Source organism: Symphalangus syndactylus, chromosome 6, assembly GCF_028878055.3.
Source record: "Symphalangus syndactylus isolate Jambi chromosome 6, NHGRI_mSymSyn1-v2.1_pri, whole genome shotgun sequence".
NCBI lineage: Eukaryota > Metazoa > Chordata > Mammalia > Primates > Hylobatidae > Symphalangus > Symphalangus syndactylus.
Genome location: NC_072428.2, coordinates 48780213 through 48798444, shown reverse-complemented (window position 1 = coordinate 48798444; position 18232 = coordinate 48780213). Strand labels below are relative to the sequence as shown.

Below are 18232 nucleotides of genomic sequence, written 5' to 3'. Positions count from 1 at the left end.
AATAGGAGTGAGTCCTGCAACTATAGTTCCTTTGGAGGCACAGAGGGGAGGTTGCCTGAAATGTGCTGTCTAGATTCCATCTGGGATATGATTTGATTGACAGCTCTGCGGGGCACATCTGCCCCTAACAACTCACCTTGGTACCTACGTTAAATCCCTGCAGCTCGAATCACTCTTTTAGGTCAAGACATTTTCTCCAGGGAGCCCCTATTAAGGGACCACTTTGCTTCTTGTGAGCCAGGGCAGGTGAGTATGCAGGCCTGGGAATGGGGTTTCTTTCAGGTGAACGTTTCAGCTCTGGGGTCTTGTTGGATTTAAGTGAAGACTGACATCGACATGACCTACATCAGTGGTTCTTAAACTTTGTTGCACATAAGAATCACCTGCGGAGTTTTAAGAGTCCTCATGCCATGGCCATACCCCAAGACCATTAAATCAGAACCTCTGGGGATGGATGGAGACATCAGTATTTTTAAAGTCCCTTCCCGCAAGGTGGTTCCAAAGTGCAAAGAAGCTCCAGAGCCGGTGGCTTAGAACATTTAAAAAGGTAATTGTATCATTTTAAGAAGAGGCTAGCAGTTTCTGGGGGCTGAGGTAAGGGGAGTGGGTCCACTAGGGCAATAAAGTGTGGGATTTGGAAGTAGCCATGAACTTGTGTGAACTGTGGCAGCTTGGGTCTACAAAAGCCTCTCTGCTGCTATTTTAAGGAAGTGAAAGAGAACTGAAGGGTGTCCTGTTGTAACACAACTCTTGCGGGCCCCAGCCTTCCCCTGCTGGCTCTTCTTTGGTCTGCTGCTGGCCAGGATCCCGCAGTGACCACACGTCTCATATTTGCCAGGGTGGCTTAGGTTCTGTTCACATGTAAAAGTCTCCTGGGCCTACTGGTCATTTCAGACCGCGAGGGTAAATTTGGTTTGAAAAAGTTGTGCCCTGTGGAGTTTGTCGACACTCCAGCCTGTAGAGAACTAAAGGCCAGGGCTGTGGTGACTCCTGCCAGAGCTGGGAACTATGCCGAGTCCCTGGTGTCGCTGCCATCTGAGGCCTACAGGGATTTTAAACAGCTTAACAGCAGCCAGTCCTTGGAGGCCTGGGCCAGGGCCACAACATAGCAGTACAACCAAAACGGGTTCAGGCCACACACTGGAGGTAGGGGTTGGACCAGATCTCCAGCTTCAGTCCTCCCCAGTTCGAGAACCCATGTTCGAGACCATTGTCTGTGGTCAGACATTGCCAACGCTTTTCTTGGACCTAAGGTCCCAGACCTTGGTGCTGGGCACAGGGAAATGCTTTCTGACCTCGGCTCTTCACAAGACAGAACTTTGGTGCCAACCACTAGAGGGATCTCCACCCCAGGTCGCGAGTGGAGCGCGGCGGGACCTGGGGTGATTCGGGGCTTTCCGACCTGCTTAGGGAGGGCGGCTCAGAGACAACCTCAATTTTGCCTGGATTGCACGCGGGCCGAGGAAGTCGGGATGCTCCGAAGGGTTGCTGCTCTGGGTGTGCCTCTAATGTGGGTTTTCTATGCTTTCTCTCTTCGCAATTCTTGACACAGTTTCCTTCTTCCTCGCTTTCATTCCCTGTGACCGGAGAACGGCGCTGAAGGGCTGGAGAAGCCCAGGAGACTGGGAGCCGGAGCGCTGTGTACCCACCCGGGCCTCCCCGCAACCGGAGCTGTGCGGAGGAGGAGGCGCGGCGAACGGGGCGGGACTCCCGGAAGGGGGCGCGGTCCGCCGAGAGAGGCGGGGCTGGGGCCGGGACGCGCGGCCCAGGGGGTGGGGACGCGGCAGGTTCGAAGGGGCGAGGCTGACCAGGCCGGTCCCCCGGGAACAGGAACCCTGGTGGACGGGTCCCAGCAGGCTTCTTCGGTGCCCGAGAGGGTGTTCCCTGTGGCAGGTCCCGGGGTGGGGGCGCGGCGCTCCGGGAAGAGCCTCCCGCAGGTCCCCGCCCCGTCACGTGGGCGCCGGCCCCGGCCGCTGCGGTCGGTCCGCTGGTTGGTCGGGCGCTTGGTCAGGCAGTTGGTCGGTGGGCCAGTGGCCCGTCGCTCGCTTCTGGGCTCTCATGTTTGAAGGTGGGAGGGACACGGGAGCGGCCCGCACACCTGAGCCGCCCGGAGAGGAGCCGCGGCCCCGCACCCAGGTCAGTAGGCTCTCCCCACACCCCGGGCTCGCCGCGCGGTCGGGGTTGGGATCCCCGTCGGAAGCATTGCCTAGGGAGTGGAGCGCCCCCAGAGCTACGAACCACGGGGGCGTGTGGGTCAGTGTCTCCTGAGCCCCGGAGCGTGTCCCAGGCTCGAGGACGGGGACCCTTCTCCAACTCCACTGGCCAGAAGCCCTGTGGGTTGGCTGCGAATCTCCACCCAATCCTGCCTGGGATCCGCGGACAGTCCGCACTCCTACAGGTGCCAGCGTGGCCCTGGAGATGCGCGGGGAGGTGGGGTCCCTGAGTTTTGTGCGACGCGTCCCAGCCCTGCCCAGCCCGGGAAGCAGCGGCGTGGACTAGGGAGCCTAAGGAGGTTGCGGAAGCTTTAGGTCTGTCAGCCCAGGCAATTCTCTGGTGGACACAGCGTGTGTCTAGATGCAGCGCCTCGGCTAAAGACAGTTCTGTAGTGTAAGTGCAAAAATACAGCACGGTTTTCAAAATCTAAAGCCACTGCGTCCCAGTAGACTGCAGGATGGGGACGGTCCTATTTAAAAGTGGGCTGCTCTTCACCTCATCCCATCAGATTCCAGACCCGCAGTTTTTCCTCGGATGAAAATAAGATTATATAACAAGAAAACAGAACTTCCAGCGTTTGGATAGGATTAAGACAGGCATTCTTGCCAGTATTTAATCTTCTTAAAAAACGAATCTAATTATATTTTTACTTTTAGAGCAGCCGGATATTTGGTATAGATCCGTCTCCCTTTTCTATATTTTGGTCTACTTCCTGTCTTTCTCTTCATCTCTCTCCTTTCTCAACCCCTCCTTAATTGACTATAATACAAATCTGAAGTGTTTTCAATTTTTATAGTGTATTATGTGAAGCTAAATGGTCAACTACAGAAAAGTAGTTGGTTTTAGACATAATTCATCTTCAGCATATTCAGTCTTTCATTATTATAGGTGTATGGAAAACTCTAAGTGTTATCTAATTTAGAAATTATTTCTCTCTTTGGCTTAAGAGAGGCAACCCATTTGCACTTGCTTAAATTCATATCTAAATAACTTTGAAGTGGGAGATGGGAATGATTGATGAGGTTTTCACTGATTGCATTTATCCATGTTTTGTTTAACATATTTCAATTATTAGTAATACTATTTTAAGGTTTGGTGATGTGACAGTTGTTAGCTTATTGCTACTGGAGAGATAAGCTGCTTACCATGATGCCTTCTTTACTGGGTAGCTAAGGGAGATGCGCTTTGACTTTAAGAGTAAGTGGAATGAGATCAATGACATGAAAGCGGTAGGAACAAAGTTATGGGAATTCCTGTCTTTCATCTGAGCAGGGAAATCTGGGATAATTTTAAGAAAGGGTGGCCGGGCGCGGTGGCTCACGCTTGTAATCCCAGCACTTTGGGAGGCCGAGGCGGGCGGATCACGAGGTCAGGAGATCGAGGCCATCCTGGCTAACACAGTGAAACCCCGTCTCTACTAAAAAATACAAAAAATTAGCCGGGCGTGGTGGCGGGCGCCTGTAGTCCCAGCTACTCGGAGAGGCTGAGGCAGGAGAATGGCGTGAACCCGGGAGGCGGAGCTTGCAGTGAGCCGAGACTGCGCCACTGCACTCCAGCCTGGGTGACAGAGCGAGACTCCGTCTCAAAAAAAAAAAGAAAGGGTGATGTGATGGACCTCAAAGGATCCCTCCTGGGTTTTTTGAGGCAGAGAAGGGTAGAGTGTGGCCTGGGTTGTGACAACTGTGTGGGCAGGCAGGCATGGACTCACCATGAGAAGTGGCCAGTGGTTCAGCTTGGCTCTTATGTCAAGTGCTAGACAGTAAAGCTGGTGACAAGGCTAGAAAATCGTCCCAGCTGTCCAGTGCAGAAGTCTGGACTTGGTCTGAAGGCACAGCAGGGGACTGACTGATGGTTCTGTGAACTTCTCAAAGTCAAAGACCTTGGTCCTTGACCCTCCCAATTCCTAGCCTGATAGAGAAAATCCAGTAAATATTTGTGGAGTGCATGGTCTGACAACACTGTAGAGCAGAGCTTCTCAAAGTTGAGAATCATGCGGTGATCTCGTTCAAATGCAAATTATGATTCCATAGGTCAGGGGTGGGACTTGACATTCTGTGTTTCTAACAGATTCCCAGGAGCTTGCTGATCATTTCCCTATGTATAGCAAGGATTTAGAGTAGCAGTTTGCAAACCTGACTATGCCTTATAATCGCCTGGGGAGTTTTGTAAAACATTCAGATTAAGTAGTCTGGGATGTTTTTACCAAGTTCCCCCAGGTGATTCTGTTGACAAACCTGAAGGCAATTGCTGTAATGGCAAAGTTCTGGGAGTGTGGTGGGAAGCAAAGTCCAAGGGAAAAAGACAGTGGGGGCAGCGAGGCTGGATAGGAAACTGGGAGGCTGATTCAGGGTCAAAGGGATGAGGCCTTATTTTGGGCCTGAGAGAGTGATGAGGAGGGGACAGGTAGGGAGACTTCGGAGAGATAGGATCTGTAGGACAGAGGACTAGGGAATGGGACAGTCTCTAGACTGATTAGATGGAACGAGAAGTGAGGAGGGACAAACAATGCTGGGAAGATTCAGCTTTGGGCCTGAGGAACGGTATGGCCTTTAGACTGTAATGTGTAAGGTAAAGTTTATGAAAGGTTCTTGTATTGGTTCGAACCCCGAGAGCATGCCAACAGACAACATGAGGCGGTGTGGTGCAACATGCTGTTTTAATGAGTGCCTGGGTGCAGGTGGGCTGAGGCCTAAAATGGCGTCAGCACCAAATGAGGACAAGGCAGGGTTTTTATAGTCTCCTGTAAACAAGAAGTGTCTCAGTCTGATGTAACTGCTACACAGTACCCAGACGGCCCCTCTCTCTATCTTCAGGGGGTACGTGTCTTCCAGCCAGGGTAGGTATCTTCTGGCCAGCTGTCTTCCTGCTTCTGCTATCTTGCTGACGCACACTGCTGGCGCAAGTGGCCTTGCACCTTGGGACTGGTCCTGAGAAGGGAGGAGTTACTCATCTCTTCAAGCTTTCAGACCCAGGGGAGAATCTTTCATTCCTATTTGGTTATAGTAAAAAGGGAAAAGGGGTGACTTTCTCAATAACTACTTCAGGCATGACATAGGGGTGGCCTGGGCTCCTTGGAAAAAGAAAAACTTAATTTTTAGGGTATTCTTGAGAGACGTGTTGGTATCCATCGTGTCGTAGCAGGAGCATAATCTGAATTGTCTGGTGGCTAACTGTAGTTTCAACAAGAGTTTTCGTGGCTTTTATTATTAGTGGGATAACACAGGGGAGAAAAAGGAGGAACCCAGTGATGAAGATTACTGTCCCTACCAGGGTTTTAAATCCTCCTAAATTAGAGAACTGTTGTCCGGCTGCTAGAGTGAGAGCTCGAGTGAGGGTGATGAGTTCAGCTTTTTGGGAGGTGGTGCCTGGGAGGAGCGGATTGGCTTCAACAGTGTGGGGTCTTTAAGGGTAATGTGGACGGGGGTGTGGTGGTTTGCAACTGAGGGTGTGGAAATATCCCTAACAGCGGGGTTAACTACTGGTAGGGGATAAGGAAAGGTTGCGTATTTTAGGGTGGGAGGTTGGAGGAGCAGAAGAAAGTTAGAAGCCTCGGAGAGGTCTGGGTTGTTGCGTTGGATACTATGGGGAATGTGGAAGCGGAGAGTAGTGTGGAGTTTTGAAAGGATGTCCCTGCCTAGGAGCAGAGTTGGGCATGAGGGCAGGACTAAGAAAGAGTGAGTGAAGGAAAAGGTGTGCAGGAAGCAGAAAAGTGGAGGGGTGGCTCGGGGTTTGGAGACTTGTCCATCAATTCCCACAACAGAGACTTAGGAGGACTAGGTGGGTCCTGAAAAATTAGGTAAAGCAGAGTAGGTCACCCAGGTCGATTAAAACCATCAGGGTTACCCTTGGCTCAGATGAAGTGATAGTAGTTGCCGGGGCGTCCATTCCAGGTACCGTCAGTCTTCAGCGGCAAGGCAGATGAGATCTGAGTAGGAGGTTTTGGCCTGCTCGGGAAGGGATGGGTGCAGTCCTTGCAGGGGCCGCTCATGGTCTGACTTCCAGTGGGGTCGCCCGCAGAGGGGGCACGGCCTGGTGGGCTTACCTGGGTATGGGCATTGTCTGGACCAGTGGCCTTTGTTGCCGCACTTGAAACAGGCACCAGGTGAAGGTGGATTGCTAGGAGGCTTCTGTGTGGAGCTGTGGCCCCGTGGGCCTGCAGGGCCCCTGATGGCGGAGGCAGGCATTTGAAACTCTGCCTGTTTTTGCCTTTTACTTTCCTCATCATGATTGTTAAAGACTTTGAAGGCTAAATTAAGAAGGTCTCGTTGTGGGGTTTGAGGGCCGTCGTCAAGCTTCTGAAGGTTGCACCGAATATCGGGAATGGATTGGGAGATGAACCGAAGGTTTAAGATAGTGGTTCCTTCTGGGTTGGCTGGGTCTAGGTTGGTATATTTTCTCATGGCTTCAGTTACACGAGGGAGAAAAAGGGCTGGGTTTTTGTCAGGACTTTGGGTGATTTCTGGAAGTTTTTCATAGTTTACCACTTGATGGGCACCCTTTTTGAGTTCTGCAAGGAAACACATAATCGTGTGGTCTTGATGGCAGCATCTAGAGGCCCTGTCTTGATAATCCCAGTGGGAGTCCTGGTTGGGGACTGCCTCTGCACCGTAGGCTTGGCAGGAGCTTGGTGATGAATTGTATCAGCATGCACCTGAGCTAGGGTCCAGATACAGTCCTGGTCTTCTGGGGTGAGGGTGGAAAAGGGGATAACGTAGAGGTCATGCCAAGTTAGTTCATAAGACTGGGTAAGGTACTGAAACTCCGTGATATAAGAGGTAGGGTCGTCTGGAAATGAACCGAGTCCTTTGTTAATTTGAGAGAGCTCCGTGAGGGAAAGGGAACATGAACTCTGACAATACCTTCAGCTCCTACTGCTTCCCAAAGGGGGCACTCTAGCGCTGGCGCTGAAGTGAGGGTGGGGCATGAGCCAAAGATGGCGCTGGAGCGAGTATGGGGGGGAGAGAAGGAAGAAGTCGGAAGTGGCTCCTGCTGAGGGTTTGAAGGGGGAAGGGGGTTTGAGTTGATAGGCAGTGGAGGATAGATAGGGGCGTAAGGTGGTGGGATGGGTTTACAGGCTTCAGGAGAGGGCAGTGAGGAAGGAGAATGAGTACAGGCAATGCTAGAGTTGTCCTCAGGAGAGGACAGTCTAGGAAAAGAAGTGGGTACTGCTGACTGAGAAGATGGTGGCTGGGAAGATGGCAGCTGAGAAGATGGCGACTGGGAAGATGGCAGCTGAGAAGATGGCGACTGGGAAGATGGCAGCTGAGAAGATTGTGGCTGAGAAGATAAAGAGGAGGCTTGCAGGGTTAAAGAAGATGGTTGAGAGGGAGAGGTAGAGTCTGGGAGGAGTGGACAGCAGTCTGCTGGATCTAACGGGGAAAAAGAGGTACGGTCGGGAGGAGAAAGGCGATCAGGGCGGCGAGAATGGAGGAGAAGGATTTGAACAGGTGAGCAAGAATTGCAGAGGTCGGGTCGTGATCTGAGTGCAAAAAGGCCTGGAAATAAGGAATTTCTCCCTATTTCTTCGGTCGTTGGCAATACTTGCTTAAATCAGTTAAAACTGTAAAGTCGAATGTTTCATTTGCCGGCCATTTGGACTGTTATTTAATTTGTACTGTGGCCAGACTGAATTGCAAAAAAAGAAAAGGTGCTTGGGGCCGATATCTTGCCTGAGGCCTAAGGTTTGCAGGTTTTTTATGAGGCAGCCTAGAGGGCTGTTTTTTGGAATGGAGGACCAGGAGTTTCCCATAATGGAGGGTAGGCACGGGAGAACAGGGAAAAAGGAGACAGTCCTGGACGGCCAGACGGAGACGATAAAAGGAGCGATCGTCACTGCTGCCTTTTTCGTTCCTGGAACAGGATCAAATGGCTTAGAGGTGTCCCCCTAAGACCAGATGATCAGCGAGTGCCTGGCACACGCTGGAGCCTTTTTGGACCAATGTTGGATTTTCGGACCAGAGAAACGAAGTGAGGCCGAGCACGTTTTTCTCTGTTAACCAGGTTCCCGGGGAAACTTACCAGTAGGCGAGATCAGTAACTCGCATGCACAGAGAGGCGACTGGAGGCTAAGGAGCTTCCTTTGTCCAGCTGCTGTGGCCTGCTCTCCGGCGTGGAGGGGCAGGTCCACGGGGGACACAGACCCGAGCCCCTCCTGCGTTTCGGCACCAGATGAAAGGTTCTTGTATTGGTTCAAACCCCGAGAGTGCACCAACAGACAACACCAGGTGGTATGGCGCAACATGCTGTTTTAATGAGCACCTGGGTGCAGGCAGGCTGAGGCCTAAAATGGCATCAGCACCAAATGAGGACAGGGCAGGGGTTTTATAGTCTCCTGTAAAGAAGAAGTGTCTCAGTCTGAGGTAGCTGCTACGTGGTACCCAGACGGCCTCCCTCTTGATCTTCAGGGGTTACGTGTCTTATGGTCAGGGTAGGTATCTTCCGGCTGGCTCTCTTCCTGCTTCTGCTGTCTTGCTGACGCAAGCTGCTAGCACAAGTGGCCTTGCGCCTTGGGACCGGGCCTCAGAAGAGAGGAGTTACTTATCTCTTCAAGCTTTCAGACCCCGGGGAGAATCTTTCAGTTTAGAAGTGGTTTTTTACTTGGCCATAAGATCTTTTTTTTTTTTCCTGAAATGCAGATCTGTTCATGATGCTGTCCTGTTTGAAATCCTCTGGTGGATATCCTAATGCAAAATATAAGAAGGAAGCACTAATATAAACACAACTGATAACATTTGTTCCATTCTACAGCCTATTCATCCCCATTCAAGATGTGACATTCAGTCCCCATTTGGTGTGGGCACAACTAGGCTGAAACTTTTGGCAGCTTTGTTATTCCTGAGTCACTATTTTCCTTGCTTCCTTCTTCTTCAGAGGAGCTCCACTTCCCTTGGACTTTATGTTTCTTAATATCATGCTTTGGTTCCAATGTTTGATGGCACCTATGTGTCTCTGTCTTCATGGAATCTATATGTAGTTCTAGAAAAGGTGGGTTTTATCCTTTATATACCCTTAAAGCCAAGTCTTGTTTGACTTTGTGGATCTTCACAAGCTTCATTCTTATCTCTCACTCATCTGGTAAATAATCCTCTAAAAGAGGCTGTCCTAGAACAATCTGTTTAGCTTTAGGCCCAGATCTCCTTAGTGCCTCAAGTTCCAGGGGACTGCTGACTCTGAGCTTTGTCTTCAGCAAATGTATGATTTCTGTTTGCCTTAAGGTCCTTGGCTTGGTTCTCCCTGCTAATTCTTACTTTCATTTCCTCTCTCTGTCATGTTCATATGTACACATTTGTGCACAGTGAAAGCTGAGCATTCATTGTGCTTGATGCTTTTAATCACCCTGTTCTATGTTGCATAGTAATCATGACCCCTAACATACCTGTAGATGGGAGGCCTAGACACAGAAGGAATAGGACTGTCTCTCTGATAGGATAAAATATACCATCCTTGTATGACATTCAAATCTCTGCAGTGGTGGGCCCTACTTTAGCTCTCCAGCTGCATCGTCACTGTTCCCCAAACTGAGAAGCTGAGTAATTTCTATTCTTTTGTGCCTATCTGCATTTGCATACACTATTTTATCTTCCTGGAAAGCCCTTTTGTCTCTATTCTGCAAGATTCTTAATCCTTCAGGATATAGATCAAATTCTTGAAGCTCCCTTGCCCCTAAGTCGTTTTTACTTTTCTGTTACATACATATCACATCAAACAAAGATCTGCTATGCTATTTCATCACTTTATGTCTCTGTCCATACTCCTCCAAACTCTGAGCTGCTTTAGGGCTCTATCAGCTCTTGCGTGTGGCCCCACACTTAGCAGATGTCCAGGAGGAGTCTGTGGTAGGTATGGGCCTTAAGCTGGCTAGCTTTGCAATGTTTACCTCAGTAAAGAGGGAAAGGGGCTGGTTATTTCATGTGGTAGATGAGAGAAGGAACAGAAGCAGAAGCTGGAAGACTGGGAGGAAGGACAGGCCCAGTGAAGAGTGGGCCCACATGGCTAGAGTCAGGGGGTTGGGTGGACACTGGGAGAAGAGGTGAAGATGGAGTCTCAGGCTGGGAAGAGATCATGGAAGGCCCTGAAAGTTAGAGCTATATAATTTAAATTTTATTCTGATGACATTGAAGGTTCCATACTCAAGTATGGAAAAGACATGGTAAAACTGTTCAGGATGATTCTGGCTAGGAAGGGCAGGTTGGAGGGACAGGGAGGAACTTCTTATGAGCACAAGCTGTTAGAATAACCCATTGAGGTAGCTCAGGACCTAAATCAAAGCAATGGCAGTAGGAATAGAGAGAAGGGAGCAGAGGCGAGTGAGCATGCCAAGAAATCTGGCAGTATTTGGTGACTGATTGTATTTGAGGGAAAGAGAAAAGAGTCAAACTGGATACTGACATTGTGTGTTAGTTTGCTGGGAGAAGAATGAGGCAACTGTTAATGGCATGAAAGCATGGAGGAACTTCGTGGAAGGGGGAAGGGAAATGAAAGTGGTTGATTCTTTTGGAATCAGAAGGGAGCCTGGGGTAGTTTCTTTATATGTTTACCCATGAGAGGATGGTGAAGCCCAGACAAACCTACCCAAGATCACTTAGCTCTTGGTTATAGAACCCAGGTCTCCTGGCATTATGGCCTGGGGTTCTATTTTCTGTAGCACATGAGTTTAGCCAGAGGAGAGCTGCCAGAAGGTCGAGATGGAGATTCCATTAGGCAATGAAAAATGGGAAGGAGACCAGGTTTAGGGTGAATTCAGCCTGCAGAACAGCTGAGGCTGGAGTCTTATAGGTCAAGCACCCAGATGGGAAATGTCTGCTGGTTGCCAATGCCATGGGGGCCCGAAGGCTCATGAGGCCTCCATTTTGCCCTGTGGCCTAGCTGTATGTGGGGCTGATGGGAGATATGAAGTACTTTTAGGGTATCAGCGCTCTTATGCTCAATGTGGGCACATGTGTATTAAATTTCTTCTGGGAATGTAACCACCAATCAATTTATCAATTCCATGGAAAGCTGTATTCCAAGGCCCAAATACTTCCTCTACCCAGACTTCAGGGACACATCCAGCCAGTTCATGAGAAGTTGCCTCTTACAGTGTTGGAGTGGGGATGGGGGTGCAGGGAACAGCTAGCTATGGAAGGCAACCAGCCATGAGGACCTCATCCAAGCAGGTGCCAGTGGAGAGTCAGGATCAGGGACTCAGATGGCTGGAGGAGGGCTACAGCTGTCGGATGAGGAGTGAGGATCTTATCTAGAATCTGCCCTGCTGTCGGGAGATTCAGTGGCCCAGAGTCTGGAGTTCTTCAGTCCTCCTCACCTCTCCCTTCCACACACCTCTGCCCAGCCAGGCTCCTCAGCCTCCAGCCTCCCAGGATGGAGTCTTGTCTTTGTCATGGACGCTGACACAGTGGTCACTTCTATTTCTTGAGGAAGAGCTAGGTTAATGAATGTGAAACATTTGGATTATTGTCTGAGATGTGGTAGTTGCCAAATAAAAACATATACACAAAGAATACTGGGAGCCAACATGGAAGGAAAACTTGTCAAGCCTCCCTTTCTCTTTTGAGCTTTGTAGTGGGGTCCTGCCAGTTTATACCTCATCTTGTTCTGAAGGTTTTTTGTTTCTGTTTTTCATATTAAGGCCAAAATATGTGCACGAGCCTGCTCACCCATGGTAAAGTGTCAGGGACAGCCACAAATTGCATAGATTACAGACATAGATTTGTGCTTCCCATTTCTTAGGAAGTACGTGGGGGGAGGAACCACTAATGCATCTCCAGGAAGGGATTTGTTAGCCCAAGGGAGGCTATGGGGACTAGATCCTACATTGCCTCTTCCCTGGCCTATGGCCGCTGTGGTGTTCCCAGGTGGCTCTGCTTCAGGTATGTCTCTTTCCTCCTGGGAATAGGGAAGCAGGTGATCCAGATCTCAGGATTTCTCTGCCTGCTTAGGGATGCCAATGAGGCGTGTTTAGTGGGGATACTCTTGTCCCTGCTCTCCAGGGTAAAGTTACACTTCCACAGTGACTTGTGTGCATGGTTGAAATGCAGCCATCACATGTAGCTGGGCCTCTTACTGTGACCTGGAGGGCCACTCCTGTGACTGCACTGATTATCCCAAGAGGCCTTCTTAGCAAACTTCTCCAAGTTGCTTCTGGCGAAAGGTTCAGAGAACTCTGCCAAAAGGAACTACTTGGTTGACAACTCTGTGTATGTGTGTCTGTGTGTGTGTGTGTGAGAGAGAGAGAGAGAGAGAGAGAGAGAGAGTTGTGTAGGAATCAAGAGGTTTGTTATAGGGACAAGGGGGACAGAGAGGGCGTAGAGCCACAGCTCAAGCTTAGGAAGACCAAAAACGGGTTACCTCTTTCTTGCCTGCCTAGGCAAGAAAGCCTCTATCTTCAGGGGCAACAGTTTCCTTCTCCCAACACGCAAGTCCATGTTCCCTCCAAAGCAAAGAGGTTTTTGCGCAAATAACTAGCTCAATGCTGGACTGCTTCATGGAGGCAGTGGAGGTGTAGACTGGCCCCACAGAAAGTTTCTTCCACAGGAAAGGATAGAGCAGAACTTCCAACTTTGGTGGGTTTGACAAATGGCTTGTTTCATGAGGTCAGGGTAGCGTTATTCCCATTTTATGGGAAACAGGTGCCAGAGAAGTAAAGACACTTTTAAAGTTTCCAGAATATTAGATTTAATGTAATTTATTGTCCGAACTGAACACTTTTGAAAGTGAAAGTAGGCACATAAATGCTAAACTGGATGGGGCCTGGGGAAGATCAGGATCAGGCACATTGGGATGTGTGGTTTCAAATTCAGTGTTCAAAACTCCAAATTCTATGAGCAATGGGGGCAGAAAAGGGAAGGGGTGGGGTGGGAGAGTGGATTGGCCTGAGGGGGTGGAAATTGATTTGGGATAGGAATAGCAGATTCTTCTAATTCAACATTTCACCAAGGCAGAGGAATAGTTCTTGACTCTGACACCTGACCTTAACTGGATGTCATGAAAAAGTCTTATTACATAAGCTCTTCCTGCAACCAACCAGCCAAGACATCTGGTTCTTGGATGCATGTGCTCACCTGGTAACAACAACAGCCTTGTGTGTCTGTCTGGGTTTTCACTGTGCCTGCTCACTGGTGCAGCACAATGCCCCGGGCAGGGATTATTGTCCTGCTTCTGGAGATGAGGAAACTGACTCCTCTTGCCTGCCCTCCCCCTCATTCTATCATGGCAGGCAGGAGGTTTTCTCCAGCATGAGCACTTGGCCTCCCTAACTCCTGAGGACCCTGGTAGCTCTAGAGTGGAGGGTTTGAATCAGACAGTCCTCCATTAACATAGCTCTACACCAATTTGCTGTTGCTCCTTTGGGCAAGTCTCCTTACCTCTTTGAGCTTTACATTCCTCATCTGTTTAATGGGAACAATAATAGGCCAATTCATTTGGTGGTTGTGAAAATTAAATGAGATGAAATGTTGACTCCAGTGCTTGGCACATCTTAGGTAGTCAGTAAATCCTTTTATTCCTGTCTCAGGAAGCCTGAGAGAAATCATTTGTCAAGAGATATTTAGATCATCCAGAGGGCTTATCCTGAAATTTCAGGTGGGAAGTTGCACACTGTGGGCTTCCCGGTATGACACAGAAAGGGCAATCATGGTGGCAGTGAGCAGAAAGTCCAGGAGGCAGAAGTACATGACAAGGTAGAGAACAGCCCGGAATCAGGTGAGTGGTCACCCACGTATAGGACAAAAGCAGAAAACAGCCAGAGTCCAAACCAGCTGGGTGAGATGTGGCAGGGTTAAGTGCAAAGTCCTGCCCTTAGGCCCTGAAAATCAATTCTGTGAGTGTCCTACCCATCTATGTGGAAAAGCCCAGTACATTGGCTTAGCCTGGCTACATTAATTGAAGTCCTGGGTTTAGACCTTGGTAGAGGATCTTTTCCCTGCATTGGCTGAGACTGGCCACACCTGGAGTGTACAAAGCCAATATCCCTGTCTTACAAGCTTTGGAGGGGCCCAAGGACATTCAGGAAGATATAGGGGAATGACTGCTATTTTCAGGTGGGCAAGGTGGGCAGCATGTTCTTTGTTGCTCAGAGAGCAGAGATGAAGGCCTATGGTAGTGATGGCAAAGAAAACTAAAGACGGGGCAGATTCTACTCTGACTTAATGTAAGAAATTTTAAAGAACTCAAGCTTGTCTCTAGGGCCAAACAGCTGTTTTAGAGCAGATATTGGAGTCTACCTGCAAAGGGTATTGTTCAAGCAGTATTGACTAGAGAGGAGTTTAGGAAATAACAGGGAGGAAGCTGTACTGAAAGGTTATAGGTCTAACTAAAGTGCTGTAAGATTTTGGCAAAGGGAAGGCTTTGTGGATCAACCAACTGGGGTGGGATCCTGGGAAGCTGGGAAGAAAAGGCTCTCTGGGGATCCCTGGTCATTCAAGTGAGTAAAAGGCATAGAAGCCCAAGTGAGTGAAGTGGGATCAAGAAATAATAAGGAAACCAGCTTAGCTAGACTCTTCCCATTATTAGAAGTCAAAGAAAGAAGTTGGAACTCTAAGGGAAAAGGAACTTGAATGCCAAACTAAGAAGCTGGACTTTACCCTGTCAGTAGTGGGGAATAATTGGTGGCTTCTGAGCAGAAATGACTTGCAGCAGATGTAGGCTGGAGTGAGGGTGGGAGGCTGGGGAAAGAGCAGCCTTAAAGCTGTGCAGAAGCGGCCGGGTGCGGTGGCTCACACCTGTAATCCCAGCACTTTGGGAGGCCGAGGCGGGCAGATCACGAGGTCAGGAGATTGAGACCATCCTGGCTAACACAGTGAAACCCCGTCTCTACTAAAATACAAAAAATTAGCCCAGCGTGGCTACGCGGAAGCTTCTCTATCCCAAGTTGCAGGCTGAACATCCCACTTAGTGACAAGGGCTGGGAGAGGGGGAAGGCTCTGAGCAAATGTCTTTGTGGGCTGAAAATGAGACTATGATCCCAAGAAGTGACTGGACTGTGTATATTCTTTGCTGATGCCTGCCTTGGCCCAACCACCTGAAAGCTGTTTTAGACTCACATGCCACCCCTTGAAGATTTTGAGAACACACCATCCTGAGACCTGGAGAACCAGGGTATGTGGTATGAGACAGCTGGGTTCACAGTATCCTAGAGGGCATAGCAGGTATAGAAGGGAGTGATCCAGGAGGACATTGGTCACAAGAATGTCCTCCTGGATCACTCCCTTCTATACCTACCATACCCTAGGAAGTCTGACTGTCTGCAGCTTAGGCCGTAGAGTGAGCAAGGTTCCATCACTGGGAGGGGAGGCAAGGAAAGGATGTGGGTACCAGGGCCTCATTCAAGTAGGCTGAGGTTTTGGGTGGGGTGTGGTGTATGGGAGGAGAGAGTTGCTGTGGTTAGGCAACGTGGATGCCTGAGTGGCATGATATCTTGGTCTGGGTGGCAGGGAGGGAGTCTGGCAAGAATGGTAGGAAGAGTGGCCATGGAACCCCAAGGTCAGAACTGGCCCATTGGATCTGGGGAAACCTACCCTTTAGCAGCAGCGGTAGAGCATACTTCTCAAATACTGTGGAATCAGTAGGATTATGACAGTATTTATTATTTCAGTCTCTAATTTTTGAACCATCGTCTATGCTGAGAATGGTGATGATGGGACCACAAGATGAACAGACATGTCCCCTGCCTGAATGGAACTTAAGAAATGTACCCCCTTACTCAAACAGATAGTAGTAACTGCTGAGAAAATACAGTTAATATTCAGAGAAAGATGTTGGGGGGGCCTGGCTTGCTGAGGAGGTGGCATTTGAGGTGTGTACTGAAGGAAAGACAGGGACCGGAGATACCCTTTTCTATGGGGCTGAAGGGAATTGCTGGCAGAGGGAACAGCAGTGCACAAAGGAAGGCATGAGTAATGCCAATTAAGGGGCACCTGTGGAAAACAACTGGCGGCATGATTTGGCTGGAACTGAGGAGTAAATGAGGTTAAGTAGGGCACCAGGGATTGGAAATTACCATCTATGAAGTACCCATCATGCATCAGGCATTGAGCACAGAGTCTGTGCTCACTTAAATTTCAAAGCAGCCTTTCAGGGCTTTAACTGAGGAGGAAATGGGCTCCAAGAGGATACTTGATCATCTCAAGGTTCCCTAGGTGGTGAGTGGCCAAAATAAGATTGATTTCCAGGCTGCCTGACCCCAAACTCTGTTATTTCAACTTAATCTTGCCACTGTGTTTAGAGTCCAGATTATGCAGTCTTAAATTTACAGTGAAGACCTGTTCTTACCATATTTAGGCAGGAAGATGGTCAGATGGCACATGGCAAACCACATTAACCTTTGAGAGGCACTTGGTGGACATGGCCAGATTGTCACAAAGCATATCTCAGTTCCAATACATATATATGCATACATACACATATATATTTAGGAAGTTAATCTCTAACTTCCTAAATGCAGTTTTCACATTACAATAGAAACTGTTACTCCCAGACTGCTGTAGGCAATTTCTGAATTGCTGGCTCAATTCCAGTATTTTCTCATCCCTTCAATAAAGTATATTAGAATGGGGCAAGATAAGCCTGAATCTTCTCTAATTTATACAAAAAGCTTCTATCATTAGTAACAAGTTACCTACAACCAACCTTACCTGTTTAGGATACCAAGGTGTCAGCCCTAAGAGATGTTTAGCAAAAGTGGTACTCCCAAGAGGGTTGGAAGGGTGGGATGAGGGTAAGAGTCAGAGAAATGTGGGCAGTAACCCAGGCGGGGCTGTAGGGGTCGAGAGGAGGGACCGATACAGTTCAGTAAGCATTTGCTGAAAGCCCACAGGGGTGTAGAGTGGGTGCTGGGATACCTGCATGAAAGGACAGCATTGTTTTCACAGATAACATGTTCAAGCTCTGAGCAGGTGGGTGTTGGTGGGGACTGCCTGCTCAAGTTGGGGTTCTTATGCGTATATCTAGTAGAGTCAGCCGGTCTTTGTTTGTGAGCAGGTCTGCCCAGGGCCCAATTCTTCATCCAGTTTGATCTTCCTCCTGGAGCTCAGAACTCAGATCTAGCCCTGGTGGCCACACCTTGCTTCTGTCCTCAGGGCGGACCCGGGGTCCTTCAGACTTCCTAATGGGAGGCTTTTCCTCACCCTAGAGAGAAAAGTTGAGACCACCTGGGAGGCAGTAGTAACCACTGAGAAGACAGAGGAAATATTCAGAGGAAGAAGTTTGGGGAGCATCTGGGCTTCAGTGACTCAGGATTTCATGTTAACAGGAGACGATGTGGGAGGAAGCTCTACCTCCTTGTCCTACCACTTAATAAGGAGCACTTTGAGAACCCGTTAAAGGCTGTTCCAGGGTCACAAATCCAGTCCTCAAATGTTATGATTTATATTTAAAAGAGAATTTTAAGCCAAGTGACAGCTGAATGGGAAATGGAGTTAATGAGATGGATCTTATCAGCTCCATGAAAAATGCATCTCATTACATCACTGTTACACATCGAATATGGAAACCTTCCCTCAGTAATTCCTGGAGTGATTGCCTGTCTGGCTATAGGTGTCCCCAAAGAGTGTGGTGTCCACTGAGAATAACCAGGAGGACTTTCTCGGATACCAGTACAGCTCAGCCATCTTCTCTCAAGTCCATCTCTAGAGTTACTATGGGCTCTCTTGATGCCAGCGCACGGAGCCAGGGACCTACTGCGCCGAGGACAAAGCCAGCCAGCCATGACCGTGGTCAAGACTTGGCCCTTCCCCTCCCTAACCCCACAGCGCCCAGTTCAGCTTTAGCCTCCATGTTCGAGGCCTCCCAAAATCCATTTCCCCAGCGGTGTCTTCTCTGTCAGGTACCTGCCCCTGAGCCTCATAACTCGGCCTGTTCACTGTTCCTAAGCAGGTCACCTTGTGACCCTGGTGGAATGGCCGAGGAAGGCACCAAGGGGCTGTAAGAGTGGGCGTGTGATCCCCAGGAAACCTTCAGCTCTGGAAGGCCCTGTGGCCCTAGCCTTGCTCTGTTTTGTCAGGTACTGCTAGAGAGACGCAGAAAA

The 18232-nt window shown here is 49.2% G+C and overlaps 1 protein-coding gene and 1 pseudogene across 9 annotated transcripts in view; one reads left to right on the top strand and one right to left on the bottom strand.

Annotated features, from left to right (window-relative positions):
- Positions 1-1436: 1436 nt before the first annotated feature.
- PPFIBP2 (PPFIA binding protein 2) overlaps positions 1437-18232 on the top strand; it is a 143899-nt gene continuing 127103 nt past the window's right edge. For 5 of the 9 annotated variants that reach the window (XM_063641101.1, XM_063641100.1, XM_063641098.1 and 2 more), the window contains exon 1: positions 1753-2136. The gene's annotated coding sequence lies outside the window, so the exon portion shown is untranslated. Of the gene's footprint in view, positions 1511-1722; positions 2137-18232 lie in introns of those variants that run through there. The other 4 variants (XM_063641102.1, XM_055282549.2, XM_063641103.1 and 1 more) reach the window with 3 other exon arrangements.
- Positions 6054-17212, bottom strand: LOC129485268 (transcription factor NF-E4-like; annotated as a pseudogene).